This window comes from Fukomys damarensis, unplaced genomic scaffold (genome assembly GCF_012274545.1).
Source record: "Fukomys damarensis isolate Sample0158 unplaced genomic scaffold, DMR_v1.0_HiC HiC_scaffold_30, whole genome shotgun sequence".
Classification (NCBI taxonomy): Eukaryota; Metazoa; Chordata; class Mammalia; order Rodentia; family Bathyergidae; genus Fukomys; species Fukomys damarensis.
In genome coordinates, this window is record NW_022900942.1 from 31,994,793 (window position 1) to 32,015,151 (window position 20,359).

The 20,359-nt window shown below is 36.0% G+C and overlaps 1 protein-coding gene across 3 annotated transcripts in view; it reads right to left on the reverse strand.

Moving 5' to 3' along the window:
• Dcc (DCC netrin 1 receptor) overlaps positions 1–20,359 on the reverse strand; it is a 1,126,179-nt gene that overhangs the window by 253,811 nt on the left and 852,009 nt on the right. The window lies entirely within an intron of this gene.

Genomic DNA, 20,359 nt, shown 5'->3' on the forward strand with positions numbered 1-20,359 from the left:
AACTGTACTATATACTTAAAAAGTACCAATAAACTCAATAAGATAAAAAAATAAACACCTTGCTCTCAAGGTGTATACATTTAGCTAGAAATGTCTCAAGCTTATCCTTTATGGCAGAGTAGTACTCCATTCTATAACCCCCGCCCACATTTTCTTTATCCATATATCATTTGGTGGGCATTTGGGCTTTTTCTAAGATTTAGCTATTATAAACTGTACTTCTATTAACATGGCTGGGCATATATCACTGTGGTATGAGGCTTTTAACTCTTTTGGAGAGATACGAAGAAGTGGGGTAGCTGAGTCAAATGGGACCTCTAAACCTAGTTTTTATTTATTTATTTTTTTTGAATCTCCACACTGATTTTCACAGTGGTTGCACCAGTCAACACTCCCCAAAACAGTAGAGAAGGGTTCCTTTTTCCCACAGCCGCATCATTATTTGTTACTCTCTGATTTCTTGATAACAGACTTTCTTTTTGGAGTGAGATGGAATCTCAGTGTTGTTTTAATTTGCATCTCTCGAATAACCTGTGATGTTGAACATTATTTCATGCATTTACTTGCCATTTCTACTTCTTCATCTGAGACATTTCTATTCATTACAGATGCCCATTGTTGGACTGGGTCTTTAATTTGGGGGGGGTCTGATTTTTTTGATTTCTTTATATATTCTAGATAGTCCTTTGAGGAACAGCTGGCAAAGATTATTTTCCCCACACTGTAGGTTGTCTGTTCACTCTGTTGGTGCTTTTTTTTTTTTAATGTGCATAAAGGCTTTTAGTAAGATGTGTTTCCAGTCGATTCTTTGTCATATTTCCTATGTGATCAGGGCTTTTCCTACATCAATGTCTTCAGGAGTTTTAACTCTTATATATTCCAGAAGATTTGGTGTTTCTGTTTTAATACTTAGATATGTGATCTATTTCAATTTTAGTTTAGTACATGGTGAGATATATGGGTCTGCTTTTAATCTTTGGCATGGGGAAAGTCAGTTTTTCCAGTATCATTTATTAAAGGGGCTGTATTTCTTCCAGTCTAGGTGTTTGGCCATAAAATTTCAATTTCCAGAAATAACTAAAAGGTTAAGTCATTAAAATACGGAAATTATATACATCTTATAATGATGAACTCAGCAACTGATTGAGAAAAACAGGTATAATTTTACATATTTTTCCTTATTTTGCTAGAATTGCCATATCTTTCTATCCTGTTCAGTTCTTTTGTTTTTTAATCTAAATTATTTTATTGGTACATTTATATTCATCCTTAAGATGATGGACATAATGTATCTTGGTTCTTATTTTTTCCCTATATCTTATTGGAAGATTTTCCTTCCCAGTGTTGAACAATGAGAGACCAAGAAATCCACGGGTGCGCATATTGTATTTTTAAATGCTTTTGCAAAATCACCATCTAGTTTGTAAGCTTGTTATGAATGAACAGCTCTTCTCATTTTCTGTAAATATGAAATACATTCTAGGGAGAAATGGAATTCAATATTTTATCAGATGGCAAAATAATGAATTTATTGATCTCTCGAAGATACTTGTGATTATTTGTCATTTTGAAGCCTCCATCACAATTCCTGAACCTTCTTTAAAATTCAGAACAACTAATAAACCTGTGATCAACGACTAAACTATATTGCCTGCACAACAAAGCATTTTTATCTTTCACAATTCATCTGCATGCTTATAAAGAAAACACATATTAAATTACATAATCTTTTGAGTTGTGTCATGCCCTGGGAAGCTATTCTCAGTACAAGTATAAATATGTGCAAAATAATATTAAATCTTATTTCTAAAAGTGCATAAGATGTTTAGAATCAGGCAGAATTTAAGCTTTAAATGCCCGCCCAGAAAGGCCCAGAAATAGTGACTGTTATGAAAGTCATACTAGCTACACAAAATGCTAAAAGATAATTTCTTTTTTCTGGTACCAGGGATTGAAGTTAGGAATTTGCACTTGCTGGGCAGGCGTGGCGCTACTGAGCTACATCCCTGGCCCTTGAAAGGTAAGTTTTTCAAGGATACCTTGAGGTACACATGATATACATGTCCATGGAACAGGCTCATATCAACAGGGGACATAGGATTTACATGTTAGTAAGATTCAGGAGCTAGGGACTCTTGAGTTTCTCTTTCTGAGGGAAGCATCTGAAGAAATATAACACAAATGGAGGTTATGCCATCTTGGAGGCAGAGCTCACCTAGTATTCATTACCAATTCAGTGATAAGGGAATTTGAACTACCATGTGATCCAGCATCCTAGTACTGAGCATATGTCAAAGGCAATGTATTCTACTCAAAATGGAAACACCCTATGCATCTATTAAATGATGAATAGATAAGAAAATGTGGAACATATATTTAATAGAACACTATTCAGACATAAATAGAATGAAATCCTGTCCTTTGAATCAGCATGGATGGAAATGGAAATTATTATTTGAGGTGAAATAAACCAGCACAGAAAGATATGTGCCATATGATCTCACTCTTAAGTGAAATATAAAACAGCTACTCAACATTACAGATAGAATGGTAGTGATCAGAGTCTGGAGAGAGTGTGAGAGAGGGAGAGATGGGGACAGGTCAGTCAAGAAGGAGTGAGAAGTCCTGAGATGCTAGTTTAGAGAAGGTTGACCATAGATAACATTAATGCACCTTACATTTCAGAAAGTTAGAAGAAAGCATTTTGAAAATTCTTGTAATAAAGAAATGGTAATTAAGGAGACAGACAAATTTAACCTGATCTTAGCTTTACATGGTGTATACATATTTCTAAGTATCATAAGTTACCTCACTAACATATACAATTTTTATGTTCTCGTGCACCATTTAACAAGCAAATATATTTTAAGCTAAAACTTGGAAACAGCCCAATTGCCCATCAACTGGAGACTGGATAAAGAAAAATCTGTGTGTGTGTGTGTGTGTGTGTGTGTGTGTGTGTGTGTGTGTGTTTTAATAAAATGGAGTACTATTCAGCCATAAAGAATGAGAAACTAGTGACATTTATGGCTAACTGGATGCACATTGAAGCCATACTCTTAAGTGAAATAAATAGGACACGCGTGTGTAAATACTGAATAGTTTCTCTGGTGTGAGAAATTGAAAGTGTAACTAAGGATCAAAGTGTAGAATAGACAATGTGAAATAGGAAGAAAAGGTCCAAAGGGAAGGAGAAGTGCAAGGCAGAGGGGAAAGGAAAAAATGGAAGGAGCTAAACATGAGAAAAGGAAAAAAAAAAGGAAACAAAGTCTTTTTAAATAGGGAGAGGTAGAGGGGTTAAAGGGAGTGCAGGTGCAATGGGAAAACATAATAGCCGAGATATATCATGTAAAGGTACAAATTCCAAATGATGAATGTCATCACACTGTATAACTAAAATGTACCAATAAACATAATGAATTTAAAAAAGGAAATTTATTTTAAACAGGGAATACATCATTTTCCCTCAAGTTCGTTGAATGAGTTTCGCACTTCCTTAGGAATATGTTATCATTCTAGAGCAAAGAGCCCCATCTTTGAGTAAATCTTGTAGGTCAGTTTTTTAATGCTAAGGGTGAGGATATCTGCAAGATACAAGAAATAAACATGGCTGTCCAGCAAGTAATCATTCATCCTTATAATGGACACTAGAAAACTCTTCTCACTCATTAGCTGTTACTGCTCTTCTGATGTTTTTGATTTCTGAGCTATGTGACACTTTGTGCTAATACCTTTGAGGAAAAACACATTTTATCTAATCAGGCATTGTTTAGACACCTGCCATCTTACACTGATTCCTATATGTCCTTCATCCTCCTGTCTCAGATGAAGCATTGGTTCTCAAATTATCTCATTAGTCCTGTAAGATAGCATGCGTGGATGGGCTGGGGGATGGGATGCTTTCTTATACTGCAGTAAATAAAAATACCATGGCTTTATAATTAACTTCAAATAGCTCCTAAAATCTGTGTGAGACTTCTCAGTATGAGGAATTTGTTGCACATATTCTTCCTGAAACTCCCATAAAACTGACGTAGAGCTTACAAACCATTTCCATTAAAAAAAAAGAAATGATATGATACAATTGATATGATAGTTAATTATCTAATTTCTTCAACTCCTTAGGGAAGGATAGAATTAATACACAGTACTGTAATAACTAGACCAAAATACTGTATAACTTATTTGAGGAAGTGTGGCATTGCATTTGGAATTAGGCATTTTCAGCCAAAGGTTTAATGTAAACCCTGATTCTGATATCCAATAGATAACGGACCATGGATAAGTTCTTTAATCATGTTCTAACTATTTCTTCATCTGAAAAGTAGAAATAATAAACTCTACCTTATAGGGTAGTTTGAAAATTAAATATCTGTTAAGTGCTTATTGTACTATCACTCTTAACAACAAACAAGCTTTCAGTAAACATTGGCCGCTAATATAGGAAGAATAGAAAGAAGGAAACTTTCACAACTTCGAAAAAAGGAAAGAAATGGTTATATTTAGATTATCAAAATATTCTGGACCCTCCTAACTATCTTGTTTCTCATTATTTATGTCTGTGGTTGAATTAAACTTATTTTTCATAGGTACTTATCTGTCTATATATTATTTTCTGAGATACAGTGATGATTTCAATGAACTAATACAGAAAACTCCTGATTAGTTGATTAGGGGTCAGAAAACATTAGGTGCTAATCCTGTTGTTATCATGAGAGCTAGGACTTTGGGATGCAGATTATATTTTCTATACCTTAATTTTCTCACTTCATTTGGTTAAAGCAAAGCAAAATGAGAGCATCAGATAAAGTGAAAAATTCAACATAAATGTAAACTGTGGCCATAAATTAAAATTGCAAAATAAATTATCTTTATCCAAATTCCATATTTAATACAAAGGAGGGGTGTTCTGCTGTCATCAATAATGGAGTTTTTTGTGTGACTGTGTGTCTCCACAGATGGACGGATAAGTCACCATCTTGAATTTTAACCATACCATTTGAGGTGTTTTAATGTGTGTGTGTGTGTGTGTGTGTGTGTGTGTGTGTGTGTGTTCAGCTCTTATCCCAGTTCTATACACAGAGTGACCTAAGAAAGACACTTGGTGATACATCATCCTTCATCATTATTTTCATCGGTCTACCAATATTTCATCTTTTCTCACAGAATTGCTGAATCTTTTAAGGCTGCATTGATTATTTTTCGTTTTTTGACCTAACATCACTTTCAAATTCATCCTTGGCCATGTGTGTTCTGACAGTATGTGACAACATGTATTGTAATAAAGTTCATGTTTAAGACTTTTTATGAGCCCCAATTTTACAATTACTTTTATTTCTCCAACACACCTGCACACTAAGCAGCTAAAGCCCATAGTGGCTCAGTCCTTCTTTTCTTGGTGTCATTCTTCTTCTTAACCTTTTAATTTTATTGTGTTCTGATACTTTATTTCCATTCTATTGTTCTCTTTACTGTAAACTATCTCAAATCTTATGCCACATATAAATAGAGGAATGCAAAAATATGTAAACACACAAATTCCATAGCCTTTTAAGATTTTTTTTTTTTTTTTTCAAAAAGATTTTTTTTTTTTTTTTGCAAAAAGAAAAGGCCAGAGTTAAGAAGAGTAAGAAGTAGTAAGTCTGATGTTTTTCATTAGATACAATATCTTCATAAAAATCTTACAACTTCTTGGATCCTATTTTGAGTCTCTTTATGGAAAAAAATATATGATTATTATATATACATGCATATTGTCAAGCATGTGGATCGTCCCAGACATGGGATCACAGTCTTCCTGGGTTTGTTTAAATTTAGCCCAGCAGGCTGAGGGAAAGTACCTCCAACAGAAAGAGAAGGCTATAGCATACCAAATACAATCATTGTTGTGTGATACCTGGATGTGGACAGAGAACATGAAAGGAATAGCTAGGGAAGACACAATTATTCACTTCACACAATTATTCGCTTCACGCAATTATTACTTCTGGAAGTAACAAAGCCACAGATGATAGTGGGATATGGTACTCCATCAATGAATCCATTTTCCTGATGATTAATGATGTAGAACAGTCTTTTTGGTTATTGGTCATCCTTGTGTCTATTATGCTTAATGTTCTTGCCTGTACACACATAAAACTGGGAAAAGCAGGTAGAATTATATATGACTTTAAAAAAGTCTTAAACACATGTGATTTCAGAGATAATTCAAATATATGCTGCAAAAGAAAATTGGGATTAGGTGAAGAGTAGGAAGGCTCTATTTAAGCTGAGATTTAAGTTACAGGAGTGATTTAAATACCTACCATCTTGATTATTCAGCACATGGATGTAGGATATCCATATTTATATTATTGCTAGTTATAACACAATGCTCACTTTCATTTAAATGAGTTAATTCTAGTTAAAAGATACAGAAGCACAAAAGAGAGGGAAGTTCAATGTGAAATGGGAAAGAAGGAACATTAAAAATAAAAGAGCTTTGATATGGGGGATAAAGTTGATGATCGTAGGTCTTACTCTGTAAAGATAAGAACAGGCTGTAGGCAATAGGGAGTCACACATAATTTTTAAGCAGGAAACTGATACAATTATAGAAGCATTTTGGGTAAATCAGTCTGAAAGTAGTGGGCGTATGGGGGCAGAGAAGATAGAGAGAGTCTAATTGAGATCAGTGAATGAGACTGGAAAAAATTCTGTAATTGGCCAATAAGTTCCCATATAAGAGATAGATAAGGAAAAATAGGTCACCAAGGAGCTTAAGAAAGGACAAGCAGCCAAAACTGGGAAGGATTAAACCATGCACAATGAGGCTCATGAATTCAGAATGAAAAATGAAGAGTTCCTGGGTGACCTTGTTGAGAACAGTTTTAGGATAATAATGCAGCAGAATCCTAATCACTGGACTTGAGGCAGGGAGGGAATGGAAATAGAGGCCTGAGTGAGATGACACTTTGGATAGAACAGTATTGTTAGAAAGAAAACATCAGAGACAAAAAAGGTACGTACTTCTCCGTTAATAGGGTAAAAAGTTGGTTACAATCTAATGTAAATGAATAAGCCACTAAAGATTTAAGACAGAGAAAGTATATGGAGTGACCTTTGAGGAATCTGGGAAAGGAAATAAGAAAGGGACGACACTGGGGAAAATCTGCCTTCCAGAAGCCCGAGGAAGGAAAAGATGAACGGGGACAGGCACTGCATAACCTTCAGGACTGGGAGCTAGGTGGGTACCGGGTCAAAGAGAAGTGTGCAGAGGGCTCTCAAGGAGAGTTAGGAGAGGCGACTCTGTACAAGTAGCTGCTGCCAAGTCCCTAGTGCCAGGATTTTAAGGACTAGGAGAGCTACAAGCCAAAGTAGACTCCCCAGGATGTGCTAACCTATTTCATAGCATTCTGCATTCATTATTTGCCCTTCGTTTCTTTCCCTTAAATTTTCTTTAATCCAAAATAGAAGATTTTTACTGCAAACCTTAATATATTACTTTTGGGATCCAGAATGCCAGTGTTCTGTGTTGTGGTTGTTTTATTATTAGAGAATTATAGTTGGGCCCGGTATTTTCAACTTCTGTGGATTCACCTAACCACAGATCTGAAATAGCCCCAAGTGAAATATCTGTACTCAACATGTATAGAGTTATTTTCTTATCATTACTCCCTGATCAATATATTAAAGCATACCATTTATATTGCATTATGTATTATAAGGAATCTAGATATGATTTAAAGTATACAGGAAGAGATGCATAGATTAGATGCAAATATTATACAATTTTATGGAAGAGACTTGAGCATTTGAGGAGTTTGTATGTATTTGGGTCCTGAAAGCAGTCATTCACTGATACTTACAGACAAGTGTATAGGAACAGAAGCTATCTAATCTGATCATCAATATGTATCAGGGCTACTTCCTGAGGAAAATCAAACTGTGTACCATTTCTTTTTATATACAGAATAATTCTCTCTGATGGCCAGAATTCTATCACAAGTCTCTGAGTTTCAAGACATATTAAGGGTATCATAGCACCGCAGAATATCTGAACTTCATGTCCCTGTGAGGGCCTTTACTTTCAAATTTTGTCTACGATGCTTATCAAAAAACCAATTAAAATTCGGGCACAGTGTTCTATAATGAAAAATGTAATTTGATTTGATGCCTATAAAATTTTTGATCATAAGAGAACAACTTACCTGCGAGGCATTATGTTAGCTTCTTTACTAATGTTTTCAGAGATTTACAATTAGATACACTGCCATTAATTTTTATTGAAAATCAATATAGTTCTGACTCTATAGCCACATAGTCAGATTTTGGATAAAATCATATCATAAATAATCTATCTACATAATAAATTTATTTTAATACTTGTATCTTAGGGAATTAAAACTTTTCATTCTACTGTCATATGCCCTGATATATAATATTTAAGGAAAAATACATAATTTTTATTGTTTACTTTCTGCCTTGGATAATAATAATCTCAGAATAAAATTACAGACAAATTACTCCACATTTCTAGGCTGTTGTCTTCTTTTAAATTTTAAAAAATTATTATTGGTACATGCTTGCAGTACATCATGATTACATTCATCATGGGGAGTTGATACAAGTACATAACACAGCATTATTCTTTTTATGTTTCCTACCCTACCTCCCCCTCCTTCCTCTACTCTTTCCACCTCTTGAGGTCCTTCACATTTGCAAAAGATCTATCTCTGTTTCCTATTATCTATCTTTTGTTTTGCTCTACTTTATTTTAATTTAATATGTTTTAATACTTAATTCCTTCGTGAAACAGTTTCCAAATACCCTAACTAGTAGACATAGCTGTTGATTTGTCATGAGAAGCTAATAATGAAAATGTCAAAAACATAGGGAAAGTGGGAAGGGTAGGGGAAAGGGAATAAGGGAAAATAAAAAAATATGAGAAAATGAAAAAATGGAAATAAAGTGTTTGTAAATGGGGAATGGAAGGGAGGGCAGGGACAAGGGGAAAAATGAGAACCAAGACCTGTCATTGTAAAGGTACAAGATCCCAATAATGAATGTAACTGTACTGTATACTTAAAATATACCAATAAACTCAATGAAAAGAAAAAAAAAAGCAAATGTCAAAAACAAGTGACTTGGTGAAATCTTCTACTGATACTTAATATAAGACTTCTCTCAGAAGGATATCCATCCCAATTACTTGGATACAGCATACAACTTGTAAAATTGGAAATTTAGTTTTCTTTATTAAAGCTAAGTATAATATAATAAAAATTGTCCTTTCAAAAAAAAGAGAAAAACATACTTTTCATTAAATTATATAATAAGCTATGAAACACAATGAACCAACTCTGTAAATTATGTAAATTTCTAAAGCTCTTGAAAAACTTTGGGAATCCAAAGTAAATAACCACATAGGGCCTAACCCAGCTGTAGTAATGCAAATGAAACACAGCAGAAACCAGTGAAATTTCTGTGCTGAAATTTTTTGTATAACTGGAATAAATTTGAGGTCAGAGAATGTCCAATAGTGATAAAAACAGTCACCCTGATGATTAATTCATATGTGGTTAAATGGAAACTTTTTTTTTTTTTATTGAGTTTATTGGTACATTTAGGGATACAGTACAGTTACATTCATTGTTGGGATCATGTACCTTTACATGGCAAGTCTTGATTCTCATTTTTTCCCCTTACCTCTGCCCTCCCTTCGAAACTTTTTAAGGAGAAGTTATTTTGAAACGCAATATATTGCCAATTTAATTGAATTACTTAGATATTTGTCTCTTTTTTGGTGGTTATATATAGATAACAAAGTGCCTATCAAAAAGCCAATTTTTGGTGGTTATACATAGATAAAGGATATTGTCAATTCCCATGGAGTAATGAGGAAAATGTTTCACTTTCCACTTTTAAAGTCAGCATATAATTTTTCCAATGGACTAGTCATTTTGTATCAGAATGGTGCTTGTGATGGTAAGAATCAGAAACCTAATGTGGCATATGTAATAACGGCTTAACTGGCTCACAGAATGGAAAGTAAAAAAATAAGGTATGGATCTGCATATGCTATACAACCCCAGCTCTGGCTTCCATTCAGGGCTATTTTCCAGGTTTGTTTATGCTCCAAGAAAGAGGCTTTGTTCTCAGTCGCTGCTAGTAATAATCCCAAAAGATATTCCTGAATACCATAACCTGCTCTGTTAAAATCCAGAAAGATCAAAATATGTGAAGTAAAACATTCTGGAATTAAAATCCAAAAAATATTACTCCCCCGGCTCAGTGTTGAACTTCTGAAAGCTGAAATTCCATAAATCACAATTCTCACTGTGGGATGATGGCTGCATAAGAGGTAGAAAGCTGAATGCTTTCAGCATATTCTTGGTAGTTAGCTGGAGAGTTGCATTATATCTGATGGAGCAGGTTCTGTGAAACTGATGTAGCATTACCTCTGGGTGTATCCAAGAGGTGGTTTCCAGAGAAGGTCATTGTGTAATTGTGAGTGGCCTCAGCAGCAAAGATAGCTCCTCAGTGTGGCAAGGCCCCACCCAAAGAGCTGGGACTCCTGGTCAGAACAAATGTGCCAGGCAGGCATATGCATTAGGACAGAGTTTTCTTCTGCTGCTTTGGGCATCAGTTATCCAGGCTTGCAAGCTTTGGAATTCCAGGACTTAGACAAAGGGTCCTCCTAGCATGCTATTTTTGATCAGTCTTGTCAAAAGTCATAGGTCACTGTTCAGAGTTTCAAGTGGCACCACTTACAAAGCTGGGTGCAAACAATTATCAGTCCTGGTCATGTGTGTTTATACAGTTGTCTTACTTTACAAATATGGTTTGTTAGGTCAGAACTGTTAAACCTATGCAACTGCTGCCAGTACACATGAGTTGTTTATGCTTGCAAAGTATAGTAATTGCTGACATGAAACTGCTCAGCATGGAAGTGGTCTATGAAATATGCTGCTGTGTTTTTCTGTTTCTCAAATAAATCTCTTTTTAAACTTAATAGTGCATGTTTACAATGCATTATGTTACATTTGTTTGGGGGAACTGCTATAAAGATACAACATACCTTGATTCTTTTCGATCCCTCCTCTTGATCTCTACCCCCCATCCTCTTCCCCTTCTCCAACATGTCCAACTTTTTGCTTCCCAGCATTTCACCTTTGCTTAATTAATTAATTTATGTTTTAAGTTTCCTACGTAAGAGAAACCATGTGATAATTTTTGTGTCTGACTTACTTTGCTTAATATTATGGTCTTAAGTTTCATCCATTTCTTTTACATGACATGATTTCATATATCTTTATGGCTGAAGAGTACTCATTCATAAAAGTCATTCATTAAAGTGATATACATCAACAAGTAAATCTCACTTTAAAATAAATACTCCTTAAAGAATTAAACTTTTTTTTTTTTCCAGAAGTGTGTTTTAGGCACCACACTTGCCTCACAAGCACAAGGTCGTGAGTTCAATCCCTGGAACCAAAAACAAAAAAACAAAAACCCCAAAACAAAAATAAGTGTATTTTAGGGATTTTAGATCTCAGGGATTCATATTAATTTAAAATTATTTTTCCAGAGTTACATTTGGGATTTTAAAATTTAGGGATTTTTACCTTGAAGGAATTTAACATTTAGGTTTATGCCATCCAGGGTTATGTTTTTTGGGATTATGACCCGATGCCATCCTCAATCTATCTTCCTTCAAGGTTACAAATTAGCTACCTACCCCTAGGCAGCAACCGGGACCACATGTTTCTGGATCATTTCCAATAAGGGAGAATGAACGTGATATTCTCTGGCTTCCTTCTAAGGAAAGAATTTTCATAGGGCCCTCTACTGATCCTTTCCCCTAATCTTCTTGGCTAGAATCTATTCTCAGGACCATTAATTATGGAGGTGCTTGCTTCAAGTCTTCAGGATGACGATACCCATCACAAAGTAATCCAGACTCATCTCTGCATGTCCATCAACATCTCCCCAGGGCCCTGGAAAGTGCTGAGGGGAGGGTGGACATGTGATGAATATCAAAGAGCTCTTAGGAAAGCAACAGTGAGGTGAATACTGGTTAACCAATAGCAACTCATGTACATTTTTTCTTTATTGTGTGCTAAACATTAATTCATGTATTCATCAGTAAACATTTATTGAGCATCTATTATATTCTGGAACTCTGATAAAACACACAATATAAGAAGATCAGCAGTTGAGTAGTGAAAGGGTTGAATTATGTGACTAGATGTGAGAAAGTCAAGAAACTATGAAACTAAAGTATTGGGTGGGATATTCATATGGATATTGTTTTTCTTTTTTCTTTTTGAGACAGTCTTGCTGTGCAGTTCAGGTTGGCTTTGAACTCATGATGGGGGCCCAGGCTGGCCTCAAACTGGTGGCAATTCTCCTGCCTCAGCCTCCCAAGTGCTAGGTTCACAAGTATGTACCACTATGCCTGGTTCCATATGGATATTAAAGCACTCAGGTTTACAGTGATTGTATTAGGAATACAAAAGAAATTTTCTGATGATTCATAAGCTTTGTAGGAAGCCCTAATTGCTAAGAAAAATCAAATTAATGTGACTAATTCCCAGGCAAAGCAGTTTCAGGAGCCAAGCTCCATGAAATAAATGAGTGGCAGTAAGCTATAAATGGAAAGATTTTCTTAAAACATATTAGTTTATATGATTAAGAAGTTGGATTAGCCTCAACAAATACACTGTGATAGTCCTGTATTTTAGATGATCCTCCCCCCAAAACAGGAACAAAAAATAAAAAACAAACAAAACCATTGCTGGTATGTGTGACAGTACTTAAAAAACAAACCAAAACCTCTTTAATTAATCAAGCCTGCATTGTACTGGATACTCTCCTGTGCCCTTTCATATTTGTGAGACTAAGGTATGGAAGTAGGCCAGTTTAATGTCAGCTTGTAAAAATAATCTTCACTATTTACAGGCACATCTAATTTTCCTGGACACCTAATTTTTTGTGCAGATAGGATACGGCTTTTATTAGAAATGTCTCACCTTTCCTCTTCTCACAGAACATGTTTTTAACAGTTCAAGTAAAGTCTAAACAACATTATTTACCACACTATCCCTTCTGGGTGTTGGGACACCCAGCTTCCCCAATAATTAGATTCGAATAATTCTCATTTTCCCCAATTGTTAGATTAGGGGCCTTTTGGCTGTGCTTTGGCCAAAGGAATGTGGACCAGAGAGAAAGCCACAACCAAGTCTGATTCCTAAACAAAATTTGTGCCACTGTCCAATTCAGGGAATAAATGGTTTTCCCGATCCACATGCAACCTGGAGTGTTGTAGCTCTACCATGTATCCTCCAATTCACTAGGAGTAGCATTCTCCCTATTCTCCAAGCCTTCCCAGACTCTTACTTCTTTGCCTGTATCCCTAATATCTCCTTTTCTTAGAATCATGAAGTTCCCTGGCTCTCTCACCTTCAGAAGGCCATCCATAGTTTATATGCTACCTTAAATCTCATCTTCTTTTCTAACTGCCTTTAGAGCTCCAGGTTCTACTTATCTGCATGCATTTCTAGCTCCAGGTAACTGTTCCATTTGGCATTATCAAAACATGCTTTGCAATAACCAGAGATTTATCATTATTTCTTCTATTCCACTATAAGAACTGCACCAGGAAAGATCCTCCATTCTCAGGGGCCTGTATTCTCATGTAACTCTTATTGATCTTTCATGACCCACAAAAGAAATCCCACTTTCTTCATGACCTTTCTTGACCCTGAAGGAAATTCTGAATTCTTAGTTCTACGTGATTTTTTTGAGTTAATAATAAATGGCCTTGAGGCCTGTGTTAGTTACTTTTCTCTCATTGCTGAGACAAAATACCCCACACCCAAAGTTAGAAGGGAAGGGGTTTATTCAGCTTCCAATTCATGGAGATTTCAGTCCATAGCCAGCTGGCTCCAAGACAGGGATGACAAACAGACATCGCAGAGGAGAAATGACATGGCGCTCACATGGTAGCAAAGGCAACAGTGGGATTAACAGCATCTTCCTGCCCCTTTTATTCCATTCAGACTACTGGGATTAGGGCGGTGCCACACGAACCACTCACATGTACTGCTTTAGTAATCACATGCCCTAACCCCAGCATCACACATTCCAGGTTCAACTACCTCTGAAAAATAAAAGTCCCACCTTATCTGCCTGAGGCTTTGGGGGACATATGAATACAAACCATAACAAGACCTTATCTATATTATTGTACTGACTTATTTAACTATTTTCTTATTTTAAATTCATTTATTTATTGTCTTTTTTTTTTTTACTATAAATTGAGTCCAGAAAATATTAGCAGAGATGGTTATCATTGTATCTCCTTGTTGTCTGACCCTTGACCACATCCAGGAAACCATGTTCTGACACCACTACCCTCGTCCTTCCCCAGCAGTGCTGAAGAGTTTTAATGTAAAAGACAAAATGAAATCCTAAGGAAGCCAGTTCATAGTTAGATCTACAGATATTAATTCAAAAAGAACTTTGAAGGGGAATCTGAGAGACTGTTTATCATTGGGGATATGAGCAGAAAGTTAAGAGTTGAGAAGCTAATATGACCTGGGTAGAGGTCGTAACTATAGCAAACCTCACAGAGAACACTGAATATCACAATTGTGCTGTATTTGTGTAAGACAAGTTGTAAGAGGCAGGGCCATGAGGAAGTGTGACAGAGCTGTCAAACAGAAAGACCATGACAGCATCCAACATGCTCACACAACTCTAGGTAGGCAGGATTTGGAAGAAAGAAGCTATAAAGTGACCATGGAAACAGCAATCAGAGATTAAGACTATGCAATTGGACACTATTACTCTGGGATGTGCATAAGAATAGAAAATAAAACATTTCTGATTATGCAAGGCTATTGATTTAAATTTCGCATTATTTTCAGTGTAAGGTAGCCTGTTACTGAAAACTTACCATAAAACATTTTTATTAGTAGGGATATTTATAATTTTAACATAACCTTGCTTATTGATACTACTTGCAGGCTTAAAATCTATTATTATGAGGGCCATAGGTCTGCTCCTAAAACCTTAAATATGAACAGAATGCTGTCATGTGCGAGGTTTCTGAAACCTTTATTTCTGGGAGAATGCAATTATTTCACCAATAATTAAATTATGTTTCACATGTTAAGAAGACTTCCAAGCACTTTATCAAAATGATTTCATAAAATCACTATTAAAAACTTTGTAAGGCAGGTACTGGTATTTTCCTCCCACTTAAGAAATGGGTGAATGGAGGCACAGAATATTACAATCCCAGATCACTGATATCTGCTTTTAACAACTAACTATGGTGCTCAGTGCTCCTTTCTAATGCTTTATTTTATTGGTCTTGAATTTCATGTCAAATCCTACCTAAAAGGCAGAAGAGCAACTCTGTGGACAAGTTGTAATCTTATGGGTCTCAGTTTTTTCTCTGCAAGATTGTAGGGTGGAATTAGATGAACTCTAAGTTTCTTGCTCATACCTACAGAAGATAATGTGTCTAACATCCCAGTGTACAACTCTATTTACATTTTTTCATGATGCTGAATTTAGGCAGAAGTGCAAAAATATTTAATATGGTCTCAAGTACTCAATATTGTCTCAAACCACCACTGATACTGATCCACATTGAACCTCCAACTTTGAGAGGGATAATATGAGGAGAACAAAGGCTCCCCTGTGAAGTGTCTTAACTGGGTTCCCAGAAAAGTAAATGCCAAAGTCTGACTACCAGCAGCCTATGACATCTTTCATATTCCTATCAAGTCCACAGATGCATTCCTCATTTACACCACATGAAGCACAAGGATCACACTACTGAGCTCAGTACATGAGCAAATCCACGAATGATAATTAGAGTTGTTGTTTTAAGTTACAAAATTTTGGGATGGTGTTACAGCTTGTATTTAGACATCCCCTCAAAGCCTCATGCACTCATAGGTGGGGCTTTTCAGAGGTGGCAGGATGTAGGGTGTGTGAATATATATTAAGGGTATGTGATAACTAAATTAGTCTGTTGATTGGTTTAGCATAGTTCTAGGTGTAGATAATGGGAAAACTCACCCTGGTTGTGGGTGACACCAATCAATAGGCTTGTAGCCTGAATGGAATATAAGGGGAAAAGAAGGAAGTCAGGTTCACTGGAGCTGCTTATCCACCTGCCTGTCTGCCATAGGCTCTTTTTCCTCACAATGCTCCTCTGCCTTGCTGCCTTTCATTAGAGCCAGCCAAGTATGACTGAAACATCTACAAACTGAGTTCAAATAAACCCTTCTTTCTTTAACAGTGGGTGTCAGGTATTCTGTCTCAGAGATAAGAAATATAATTGAGACAGGTGGTTTTTTGTGCAACAATAGATCTTCAAAATCTATCTATAGTAAAACCCTTGGTTCAAGTTATGTAAAAGGTTGCAAAGGTTCATATAGATCTATTCATTTACAGGCATCTCAGCAGTGCCTGTACATAGTTCCATGTAGAGCAGACACTAAAACTTGGAGCCAACATTTCTGTAGTGGTTGACACTTTAAAGGGAAATATATTTCAAATTTTTTAAATGAAATTGAAGTAACAGAGTATCAAGCATCGCATGAAAAACATTGAGTTTCCCATAGCTGATAGAATGGCTCGATGTGACAGGAGAAATATACTGAAGAGAGCTGTTACATCTTATTACATCTGCTGGAGCTTAATAACCTGATGCTCAATAATACAAAACCATGTCTCACTTAAGAAGCAACTCTAACTTTCATAATCATCAGGGAAACTAGCTGATACATTTTGATGTCTACTGAGAATCCTAGAGGATCCTAGCTGACAAATTAACTTCTGAGAATAACTCACTTCTTCCTCTTGTACATAATAAGCTCACTTGAGTGACAAATTTATTCAAGATCTAAAACAAATAAAGACAACATTTTTAGGACTCAATTTCTTCAGAGAAACCAGCTGAATATATAGTCAGAACCACTGTTCTCACGCCTTCATTTCAGGTGAGTGACCTGTGGCATAGATGAACACTGTGTACCTGAACATCATGTAAAGCTTAAAATTAGAACATAAATTCTGTTTTCCAAGTTTCCAGAGTCTGGGAGCCTCAAGGTTTTTTGTTTGTTTTGTTTTGTTTTGTTTTTGCAGCTTCTTATACATGATTTCCTAAAAAATTATTCTCCTTCCAGAGAACACTCTTAGTTTGTAGATTTATATCTTTTGACTGAATTGATTTGGAAACTACTGAATGCTTCAAAAGCAAAGTAGCAAGTGGTTCCTGACACTACATTTTTTATCACCTAGTTTCTGAGACCATAAAATGTATCTCCTTGGTAGGCTTTTCAAATAATTTTCTGTGTCTAGCACAAGGAGAGCCTTAAGATGTGATTGTTAAAGGCATATACCTATGCCTTCCTGAACTCTTAGGATTTGGAATGGTATACTTTCTGTGGCCACTGCTTTCTTCTTTAAGAAAGAGGTGATTTCCACCTAGAAAAGTGACACTGTAATTTGAAGTTGTCTTCACACTCCTAATGAGGACACAAGTGCTTGACAGCTCAAGTGACATTTCCTTCAGTGCTGGCATCTGTGCCACATTTATCTAAGTACGACTGCTTTCCTTATCATCCTGCTTCTCTTTTGAATCCAGACATAGCCATAGTTTTGAGTCACTTCAGTTCGACTCACTGAAAATGTTCCTTCTTGCTTAGTAGTCAGATAGCTTTTATAGCTGTGGGGGTTCTCTTCCTCACCGCTTAGAGCACTGTCACAGTTCAGAAACAGTAACACACTTTGTGAGCTTCAATCTAGAAGTTCATGGCCAGATGGCAAGTGTTTGAGAGACCTACACAGAGACCTCCTCATTCTTGCACATCAAAAGATAGGTTGTGGACATTGCTAGTAGTCAAAGAAGGTTGTATTCACTTGCACAAACTAGTATGTGAAACACAGGAAAATATCCTGGCCCATATTTCCAGATATTGACCTCTCCATAGGCCTGTCAAGTGCATTTTATAGAGGTATTTAAATTCGTAATTTTAACCACAGATTATTAGGAAGATATGGCACTGCTTCCTCCATATATTTTGTTCTTAATTACCACCATGATAGTGTTAAACTTTCGTCTCTCCAAAAGGAATAAATATTCTTTATAGGAAAGTACCTGGAAACATAACATTAGTTTTTAATCACAAATAAAGCTTGCATAGGTTTCTAATATTTATTTATTAATCAAATCATTTTTATATCCACCCATCCTCCATTTTCCTAGGAAAGTGGAACAGACATTGACTGAACAAATATTATGTGGGATCCCGGCCATGGCTCTCTAGGCATTTGACATTTAAAAGGAAACTTCTTCACCTGTACACTCAAGGCATTGATACAATCTATGTAACATTTGTTACTTTTCTAGGACTCTGCTTCTTAAAATTGTTTTTTGACCCTGCAATGTGAGAAACTCAAAGAGAAAGCCAAAGATCTGATGTTCTTTGTAAAGAGTCAGAAAATCTGGTCTTTGCATAAAGATACAAATAGCTGCTGGGTGCTTCCTGTTGATGTGAGCCTACGAAAGGAACTGTTTCTGTGAAATAAATCAGACTTCTCTTGGTCTCCACTCAGGATTGAATGTTCTTTCCTTTTTCAATCCTCACGCCCCAACTCAGACATGTTTGTGATGTGACGGCTGGGCTGCCACAAGTGGCACCCAAACAGGGACCTGAGTATCAAGGGATCCAGTGAAGTACACCTCTGGATAAAGCATAAAAGGAGATCTCGACAATAAGAAAAAAGAGGACCTTCAAAAGGAAGGCAGAAGAGGAGCAGTGAGTTTTCTTGTAAATATTAAAAATGGGAGCTGGCAATAGTTGCATGCTTTTTGTACATATGCTTAGAGATTTATTGGGTGTTGGTAGTGCTAGAGTTGGGCACCAGCAATTGTGTAATTTTTTAGAATTTGTAGAAATAGTTTGTCCTTGGTTTCCTGAGGAGAGCACAGTTAATCTAAACATTTGGAGTAATGTAAGAAAGTGATTACAAGATTTTTATGCTGCACACCAACCTAGCAAGGTACCCGTGGATATTTTCAGCTTATGGACTCTTATTAGAGATAGCCTGGATCCAAGGAAAGTGAAAAGGATGGGTACAGCTAACCCTAGAGGCCCCATATTTTTGTTGAGCACTTAAACTTTAGTACTTGTTCTTTTTGTTTTATTTCTGTTTCTTTCTCTTCCTGTTAATGTCTGAATTGGTAATTTGTGATCAGTAATTTTGGAGTCTGGGAGGTCCAGGAAGAGTTACTAGTGGACTCCCCGTTGCCGGGGCCAGAGACGACCTTTGCCTCTCTGGTAGGAATTCTGTCTCTTTGTTTATGGGGAGGGAGGTTGATTTCTTCCCCCTCCTCAGGACCCTCTGGTCAAGGCAGAGTTCCTCTGGTTTTGGAAGAGGAGATTAAGGAGATCCCTCAACAGAGTCCCTGGTTCTTTCAGTTTGTTTGTCTTACAGTTTGTTTTGCCTCTTTTGCTCTCTTGTTTGTATGTTCATTTATCTTGAATTTTCTGACAGGATTAAATGAAGCTCATCTATCTGCCTCACCTTGATTTTAGACCATTTCCAGGAGGTCCGTGGGATTGCAGCTGACCTTGGACTCCACATAACTAAGAAAGAGATTTCAAAACAACTCAGCCTGGGAGTTGCTCAAACTTCTGCTCCATGACAATCAGCTGCTAGTGAAAACTATTTAGCTTTGGTAACACTTCTTGTGCATTGCAAATTCTTAAACTGTGATTATAGGGTTAACTTGCTCTTTTCTAAAAACTCAAGGTTAATACTATTCTATTGGCAGCCAATCAAATTTTAAGATGTAACAATTTAAAAGATAGAAGGTTAATAGTAAATGAGACAAAAAAAATATTAGCAAAGCTATAAGTGTTACATTTTTGACATAGATTTTTATATTTTCACATTATTAAAAACAGATAAAGAAAGATATACAAGACCAGAAGGCCTAAGTATTTAGAGAAGGTGTATGGAAATGATTTATTTATGTTTGCTTGTTGGTTTCAAGTCTGTTATAAAAGGTTTACATTTAGTCAAGAAGAGCTTTCATTCCTTTAACCCTAATTCTACAAGAGATCTCTGTTAATTTTGACCTGCAGAAGTTTTGACTAGTCATAACTAAAAAATTTATAATTCAATTGGTCAAAACCATCTGAATGCACTCTAGTTTAAATTGTTTTATATGTTTTTCTGTCTAAATGTTCAAAAGTGTTTGTCCAATTATGTTTTTGATCCCAATGAAGTCAAAAAATACAAGTAGATTATTGATTTCTACACCCTGGTTTCATAGGTGTGTGTGTGT